We start from the raw sequence: 8,928 nt of genomic DNA, 5'->3' as shown, positions 1-8,928 counted from the left end.
CAAAACTCAAAATCACCTAAAACCTTCAAGTGTACTCCCACCGGTCAAGAGACTGGCGGGCTGCCATCCCCTGGGACTACGAGCTTTCTAAAATGTGCTCAAAATTTACAGAGGATCTCCCAGCCGGTCAAGAGATCCAGATCACGGCCAGACCGGCTCGCCGGCCACCCCTACTGGGACTACAAACACGCGGATTCCATGCAAAACACTTCCAAACCATTTGAAACCAACAAAAATCGTTTCCCATCAATTGTTTACGTATCCTAGCATGATTTTAACTCGGAAAAACAACATATTTGAGCATGTGAATGGGTAATTTCGGATTCAAGAGATGTAGCATGAGATTTTCATCCAAACATGTGAGAATTGCAAACAAGCATGATATTCAACATCCAAATTAGCACCAATCATGAAAGATACAACTTTTAACATTCATATGAGATTATAACTACATAAAACCACACAATTCTAACATAAAAGTCGAGTAACCCATCACCGTTACCTTTTTGCACTTCAATCTTCTAAAGACTCGTCAATGATGTAGCTATCCTCCTCCGGGTTGTCCAAGTTCTCCCCTAAACACAAAAATAAAGATATTAAGTCAAGAATCCACATCCTTGAAAGATGAGGATTTCGAAAAAGAGGAAAAGATGGCAACTTTCTTACTTAGAAACAAGGGAAATGAGAAAAGGAAGAGAATGGCGCGAAAAAGAACGAGATTGGTGAAGAATTGAGTGAATTATGGTGATTTTAGGGTTGAGAGCAAGGGTTTAACAATGGTGGAGTGGTTGTTGGGGAAATTTCAGAAATTAGAATGAGGGAGATGAAGTTGTGAGGGTTTAGTTGGGGGTTAGTGTAGAGGAAAGAGGAGAAAAAAGACCCATGAGTCAAGTTAAGCCCAATAACTCAAAATGAGTCGGTATCCACTAGAATTTTCGTCCCAAGTCTACTATAACTCGAGACAGAGAATAATATTATTAAAAATCTACACTATTATTACCGTTACGATATTTTATGAAAATAAGCTTTAAATAATAATTATTTAATAAAAATTACTTCAAAGTTTATTTAAAAATATTAAGAAAGTGCGGGGTGTTACAATCACCCCACCTTTTAAAAAGTTTCGCCCTCGAAACTTGAAACGAAAAGGTATTACCTTAAGAAAACAAACTAGGGTACTTGACACGCATGGAAGCTTCCGGCTCCCAAGTCTCTTCTTCTACGTCTCCACACTTCCACAAAACCTTCACCAAGGGCACCACTTTGCTCCTTAGCTTCTTCTCCTTCTTATCCAAGATACGAATCGGTCTCTCCTCGAAAGAAAGACTAGGCTCAAGCTCGGGAATCTCATTTTGCAACACGTGACTAGGGTCGCTAATGTATTTCCTAAGTTGAGAAACATGAAAGACATCATGAACTTTACCCAAACTCGGGGGCAAGTCCAACCTATAAGCCACGGCACCAATCCTCTTTATCACTTCATAGGGTCCAATGTACTTTGGACTCAACTTCCCTTTGACTCCAAATCTCTTTACTCCTTTCATCGGGGACACTTTCAAGAATACTTTATCTCCAACTTCAAACTCCAAGGGTCGACGGCGAACATCGGCATAAGACTTCTGTCGATCTTGGGCGGCTTTCATTCTTTCACGGATGAGCTTCACTTGATCAATCGTCTCGGCTAACTTGTCGGGTCCTAGGTCACGAACATCACTTGCTTGATCCCAACAAATCGGACTTCGGCATTTCCTTCTATAAAGGGCTTCATAAGGGGCCATCTTGATAGAAGCATGATAACTATTGTTGTAAGAAAATTCCACCAAAGGTAAGCTCTTCTCCCAACTAGAATGAAAATCAAGGGCACAAGCAAGCAACAAGTCTTCTAGAGTTTGAATTGTCCTCTCGGATTGTCCATCGGTAGCGGCATGAAAAGCGGTACTCATCAACAACTTACTACCCATAGCATCTTGTAAAGCTTTCCAAAATCTTGAACAAAACCTCGGGTCGCGATCCGAAATGATCTCCTTAGGAACACCATGGTAACGAACGATCTCATCAACATAAGCACTAGCAAGACGGTCTAGACTCCAAGTCTCTTTGATAGGAATGAACCTAGCACACTTGGTCAACCTATCCACAACAACCCATACGGCATCCTTTCCACCAACGGTCTTAGGCAAAGCCATCACAAAATCCATGGAAATGGACTCCCACTTCCATAAAGGAACATCCAATGGTTGTAGCAAACCACCGGGTCTCTTATGCTCGATCTTCACTTGTTGACAAGTAAGACACCTTCCAACATATGACACAATGTCATTCTTCATGTTAGGCCACCAAAACTGAAGCTTCAAATCCTTATACATCTTGTCTCCTCCGGGGTGAATCGAATAAGGTGATAGATGAGCTTCATCTAGAACTCTCTTCCTCAAGTCAACAGCATCGGGCACATACATGCGTCCTCGGTAACGGAGGTAACCTCTAGCATCAATCTCACAATCCTTTGCTTTCCCTTCAAGAAGCTTGGCTTGAAAACTTTTAAATGTAGCATCGTCCACAAGGCTATCTAGAATCTCACGGTGAAGAACGGGCTCGGCAACCATAGCACCAAGATAATCAAAACCACTCTCTACAAGTTGCAAACTTAACTTACGAAACTCGGCACAAAGGTCATCGGGGAGCACACGAATAGCACTCAAGGGATGAGTAGACTTCCTACTAAGGGCATCGGCAACCACATTTGCCTTTCCTTCATGATACAACAACTCCATGTCGTAATCATTCACCAATTCCAACTATCGTCGTTGTCTCATATTCAAATCCTTTTGGGTGAAGATGTACCTCAAACTCTTATGGTCGGTGTAGATACGGCAATGGACTCCAATGAGGTAGTGTCTCCACATCTTCAAAGCATGAACGATGGCGGCTAATTCCAAATCATGAGTGGGATAGTTCACCTCATGAACCCTCAATTGTCGCGAAGCATAGGCAACAACTCTTCTATTTTGCATGAGAACACAACCCAAACCCATCTTAGAAGCATCACAAAACACATCAAAATCAACTCCATCCTCGGGCAAGGTCAACACGGGGGCGGTAGTCAACCTCTTCTTCAACTCTTGGAATGCACTTTCACAAGCTTCGGTCCACACAAACTTGGTCTCTTTCTTCAAAAGTTGAGTCATCGGTCTAGCAAGCTTGGAAAAATCTTTCACAAAGCGACGGTAGTAACCCGCCAAACCCAAGAAACTACGGATTTCACCAACATCGGTTGGACTCTTCCACTCAATCACGGCTTCAATCTTCGAAGGATCCACCATGACACCATCCTTAGATATCACATGGCCTAGGAAAGACACCTTAGACAACCAAAATTCACATTTGGAGAATTTGGCAAACCACTTTTGACGACGGAGGATTCCCAAAATGATACGAAGGTGATCAGCATGCTCGGCTTCGGACTTGGAAAAGATGAGAATATCGTCGATGAAGACCACAACACACTTGTCTAAGAACTCACTAAAGGTCCGGTTCATTTGGTCCATGAAGATAGAAGGGGCATTGGTTAAACCAAAGGGCATCACCTTAAACTCGAAATGTCCATATCTCGTGCTAAAGGCGGTCTTAGGGATATCGGACTCACGAACGGGAATTTGGTGATAACCGGATCTCAAATCAATTTTGGAAAAAGTAGAAGCACCTTTGAGTTGATCAAACAAATCTTCAATCCTTGGTAGAGGATACTTGTTCTTGATGGTAACACGGTTAAGCTCACGGTAGTCAATGCAAAGTCTCATGGATCCATCTTTCTTCTTCACAAAGAGAACGGGAGCACCCCAAGGCGAGGCACTAGGTCTAATGAATCCTTTCTCAATCATCTCATCAAGTTGCTTTCTCAACTCCTTCAACTCGGTTGGCGCCATACGGTACGGGGCTTTAGCAATCGGACCGGTTCCGGGTACAAGGTGGATAGAAAACTCAACATCACGCTCGGGAGGAATCCCGGGCAATTCTTCGGGAAAGACATCGGCGAACTCACAAACCACGGGCACTTCTTCGATCTTTGGTAAGGAAGGGGAGGTCGAAGTCACCACACAAAGAAAGATTTGGTAACCTTTCCTCCTCATACTCATCAACTTCAAAGCGGAAATCAACTTCACACCTTCTTGGGAACGGACTCCTCTATAGGACACACGAGTGCCTAACGGACTCTTGAGGCGAATCTTTTGGTCTCTACACTCGAATCTTGCATCATACTTTGACAACCAATCCATACCCAAAATTACATCGAATTCCTCAAGGGGAAAACGAAGTAGGTTAGCGGGGAATAAGGTTCCCGAAATAGAGATACGAATGTCGGAGAAAGTGAGGGAACAAGAGAACATCTCTCCGGAAGGTAAGGATATAGAAGTTTCCTCACTAGGAATAGGTTCAATGGCTAGCTTTTCGGAGAATTTGGAAGATATAAAAGATAAAGATGCGCCGGTATCAAATAGAATAAGGCAAGGTTGATCAAAAATCGAGAACATACCCGTAATGATATCGGGATGAGCGGCGGCTTCGGCACGGCTCATGACGAAGATAGTTCCTCTTGGCCTAGCATTTGGAGTAGGAGCATTCTTCTTCTCGGGGCAATCGGCAACACGATGTCCGGGCTTCTTACAATGAAAGCAAGTCAAGGGCTTACCATAGCATCCAACTCCGGGGTGTAGAGCTTGTCTACAATGGTAGCACTTACGGTCCTTCTCAAGTTCATTAGTTGGTGTGGGAACTTGTCCTCTAGGTTCTTGTGCTCTTGGTCCTTGCCCTCCATAGTCTTGCATCCTTGGCACAAACCTCCTCTTGTTGGCATAGTTGGAAGTAGAAGGTACAAATGGCCTCTTGCCATGAAAGTTAGAACGATAAGAATGAGAAGAGGAGTGGGTTTTGGAATCTTCTTCAATGGCCTTCAAAGAGCTTTCGGCCCAAATAGCATCATCATAGGCTTCCACAAAGGTAGTTGAGCTTCTTCTCACCATGCTTTCCACCTTAGGATTCAACTTGTTCTTGTAGAAGTAGACACGATCCTCTTCATCTTTCACGAACTTGGAGGCATCATGAGCAAGTTCATTAAACTTGTCGGTGTAGGCTTGAATTGATAGCTTCCCTTGCTTGAAGTCCATAAATTCCTTCAATCTTTGTTGCTTGAGCTCCTTAGGGTAGAAGCGGGTCTCCACAAGTGACTTGAAGCGGTTCCAATCAAAGTTGGGGTCTTGAGTAGCGGTAGGACCGGTCAAAGTCCACCACCTATCGGCTTCCTTCACAAGAAAGTGAGAGGCTAATCTCACCTTGTCCTCCTCTCGGGCATCAAAGAGAGAGAAGTTCTTCTCCATATCACGAAACCACTCCGAGAGAGCAACGGGATCCACTTCACCACCATAGGTCCTAGCCTTGTTCCTTGCTAGTTGACTTGCAATCCAAGCATAACTTCCTTGACGGTTAGCTTCGGGTGCAGGGGGAGCGGGTTGAGCATTTTGTTGATTAGCAAGTACTTGAGTGAGGGCTTGCATGATAGCATTTTCCACATTGGTCGCTCGTACCATCTTTTCGCACAAGAGCAAATAAGTTAGAACCTATCACAAAACATACACAAAAGGCTACCAATTTAGGTCCTTAATTCTACCCATCTCTCATTCATTATTCAAGGTCAAGTAAGAATTTTAAGTTGGGGTACACGTGTGTGCGTCGGGAGCAATATATGCTCTGATACCAACTGTGACACCCCTCGTTGAGGTGACTAAAAGTGACTAGTAAATCGTGGCGGAAACACGAGATTTTTAAAACTTTTAAGGCTTCCATTGAAGTCCAACGCGAGGTATCACTAACACGATAGAGAAGTCTAGATAGTTAAGTTTAAGTTTACAGTACAAGTCAATTTATTGGGGAAAAGATATCCCACGAATTAACATAGTTCAAAAGTAGATGAGTCTATTAAATGATAGCTAAATAAGGTCCGAGGTAAGAACTCGCTAGCTCACACGGTCTTCCCCACTTAAGCTTCATCACAAACCTGTCATTCATAATAAATATGAAAGCCACAGTCAGTGGGGAGTAACTCAGGGTTCTCCCAGCCAAAATATGTCAAAATACAAGTAATTAGGAATTTAATTAAACAAACAAACATAAGAATAAATACTTATGGTAATAAGAAAATCATGATTTGTGGGCACAAGAAAATAGGAATGGTAAAGCACAAACGAGAGAAGAATTATTAGGTCAAACTGTCACATATCAACCCGACTCAAATGTAAGACAATTACAAAGTATAGACTCAAACAAGACAACCCTCTAGACTCCAACCTCTTGGTAGGACGACGATCATAATACGGTCCTAGTCTAAACCTGGCCAGACTCTCGGGATGGACGACACCCGATTCGACAAACGATACCAAATCGTATCCTAGACTCGAAATATGGTACACCTAACCGTGCCCGAAAGTCGAGTAACCTCAAGCGGAACCTTGTCACCTAACCGTGACCCCCGGTCCGAAAAAGGCGGAAGGAAAAATAGCCCAACTCGGAAACAATGGCACCTAACCGTGACCCAATGTCCGAGGGCAAAATAAATAGGGAATGTCGAGTAGTCTCACAATGTAAAACGTCACACTCGGGTCCGAACAAGAACCATAACCATTATGCATGATCATAACATTAATGAGTCTTAAAGTAACCAATTATCGATAGGAAAGAAGATGCATGCATAGCTCAATCATTATTAGAAGTCGCAAGTGAAATAGAACAAACAGGGGACTCCCAGCCGGGTGGTGTACCGGCCGCCGGGTGGTGTACCGGCCCCCGGGCCACCGACTGGGACAACATGCCAAAGTCAAAATTTAAATAAAACTTACAGTGCACTCCCAGCCGGTCAGTAGACCGGCTGCCGGTCACCCGGCTGGGAATACGGCCAAATTTCAAAAACACATAAAACCTTCAGTGCGCTCCCAGCCGGTCAGTAGACCGGCTGCCGGTCACCCGGCTGGGAATACGCCCAAAACTCAAAATCACCTAAAACCTTCAGTGTACTCCCAGCCGGTCAGTAGACCGGCTGCCGGTCACCCGGCTGGGACTACAGGCTTTCTAAAATGTGCTCAAAATTTACAGGGATCTCCCAGCCGGTCACCCGGCTGGGACTACAAACACGCGGATTCCATGCAAAACACTTCCAAACCATTTGAAACCAACAAAAATCGTTTCCCATCAATTGTTTACGTATCCTAGCATGATTCTAACTCGGAAAAACAACATATTTGAGCATGTGAATGGGTAATTTCGGATTCAAGAGATGTAGCATGAGATTTTCATCCAAACATGTGAGAATTGCAAACAAGCATGATATTCAACATCCAAATTAGCACCAATCATGAAAGATACAACTTTTAACATTCATATGAGATTATAACTACATAAAACCACACAATTCTAACATAAAAGTCGAGTAACCCATCACCGTTACCTTTTTGCACTTCAATCTTCTAAAGACTCGTCAATGATGTAGCTATCCTCCTCCGGGTTGTCCAAGTTCTCCCCTAAACACAAAAATAAAGATATTAAGTCAAGAATCCACATCCTTGAAAGATGAGGATTTCGAAAAAGAGGAAAAGATGGCAACTTTCTTACTTAGAAACAAGGGAAATGAGAAAAGGAAGAGAATGGCGCGAAAAAGAACGAGATTGGTGAAGAATTGAGTGAATTATGGTGATTTTAGGGTTGAGAGCAAGGGTTTAACAATGGTGTAGTGGTTGTTGGGGAAATTTCAGAAATTAGAATGAGGGAGATGAAGTTGTGAGGGTTTAGTTGGGGGTTAGTGTAGAGGAAAGAGGAGAGAAAAGACCCATGAGTCAAGTTAAGCCCAATAACTCAAAATGAGTCGGTATCCACTAGAATTTTCGTCCCAAGTCTACTATAACTCGAGACGGAGAATAATATTATTAAAAATCTACACTATTATTACCGTTACGATATTTTATGAAAATAAGCTTTAAATAATAATTATTTAATAAAAATTACTTAAAAGTTTATTTAAAAATATTAAGAAAGTGCGGGGTGTTACAGTTTTGAACATTTTGGCTTTTGTATGAGATATTTGGATGGAATTTGGTGTTTTCATTGTAATAGTTGGAATAAGGGGTACCACTCTTGTATGCTTGGAAAGCATTCACTTGTTCATTTGTTCCCCTACATTCACTTGGGTCATGTCTCAAAGTTTCACAATTCTCACATATCCCACTTGGAATTGATGAAGATGCCGTCATGGCATTAACATGATGCTTTGGTGATTTTGAGGCTTCTTCAAGTCTAGCCATAGCCTTTTCAAACTTCAAATTGATGGTTTCTATGTGAGCACTAAGTTGAGCACCCAATTAAGTAACGGAGTCCACTTCATGCTTTCCTCCTCTAGTAGCCTTGCGAGGTCTACTATATTGTGAGTTATGGACCGCCATTTCCTCAATTTTGTTCCAAGTTTTATTGTCATCAACTTCATTAAACATTCCATTTGATCCCATGCTGAGAATGTTCCTTGAATCTTCATATAGACCGTTCCAAAATTGTTGTACCAAGAACCACTCGCTAAGTCCATGGTGAGGACATGAGCGACAAATTCCTTTGAACCGCTCCCAAGTTTCATACAAAGATTCTTCATCCCTTTTCTTAAAACCCATAATTTGAGCTCTTAGCATGTTAGTCTTTTCCGGTGGGTAGAATTTTTTGTAGAAAGCTAGAGCCAATTTCTTCCAAGAATCAATTCCGAGAATGGCCTTATCAAGGCTCTTCAACCATTGTTTCGCGGTGCCAATTAGAGAAAAAGGAAATAAGACCCATCGGATTTGGTCTTGAGTTACACCGGTTTGAGAAATCGCATCACAATAGTCACAAAAAGCCTCCATATGA

The 8,928-nt window shown here is 42.6% G+C and overlaps 1 non-coding gene across 1 annotated transcript; it reads left to right on the top strand.

Annotated features, from left to right (window-relative positions):
- The first annotated feature begins 8,610 nt into the window (after positions 1–8,610).
- LOC141603416 (small nucleolar RNA R71) lies at positions 8,611–8,717 on the top strand. Its single transcript, XR_012525295.1, has one exon. It is a non-coding gene; the product is annotated as a small nucleolar RNA R71 (small nucleolar RNA).
- Positions 8,718–8,928: the final 211 nt, after the last annotated feature.

The sequence above is a fragment of the Silene latifolia genome, chromosome 9, assembly GCF_048544455.1.
Source record: "Silene latifolia isolate original U9 population chromosome 9, ASM4854445v1, whole genome shotgun sequence".
Lineage (NCBI taxonomy): Eukaryota > Viridiplantae > Streptophyta > Magnoliopsida > Caryophyllales > Caryophyllaceae > Silene > Silene latifolia.
The sequence above is the reverse complement of the archived record's forward strand: the minus strand, read 5'-3'. Positions and strand labels throughout refer to the sequence as shown.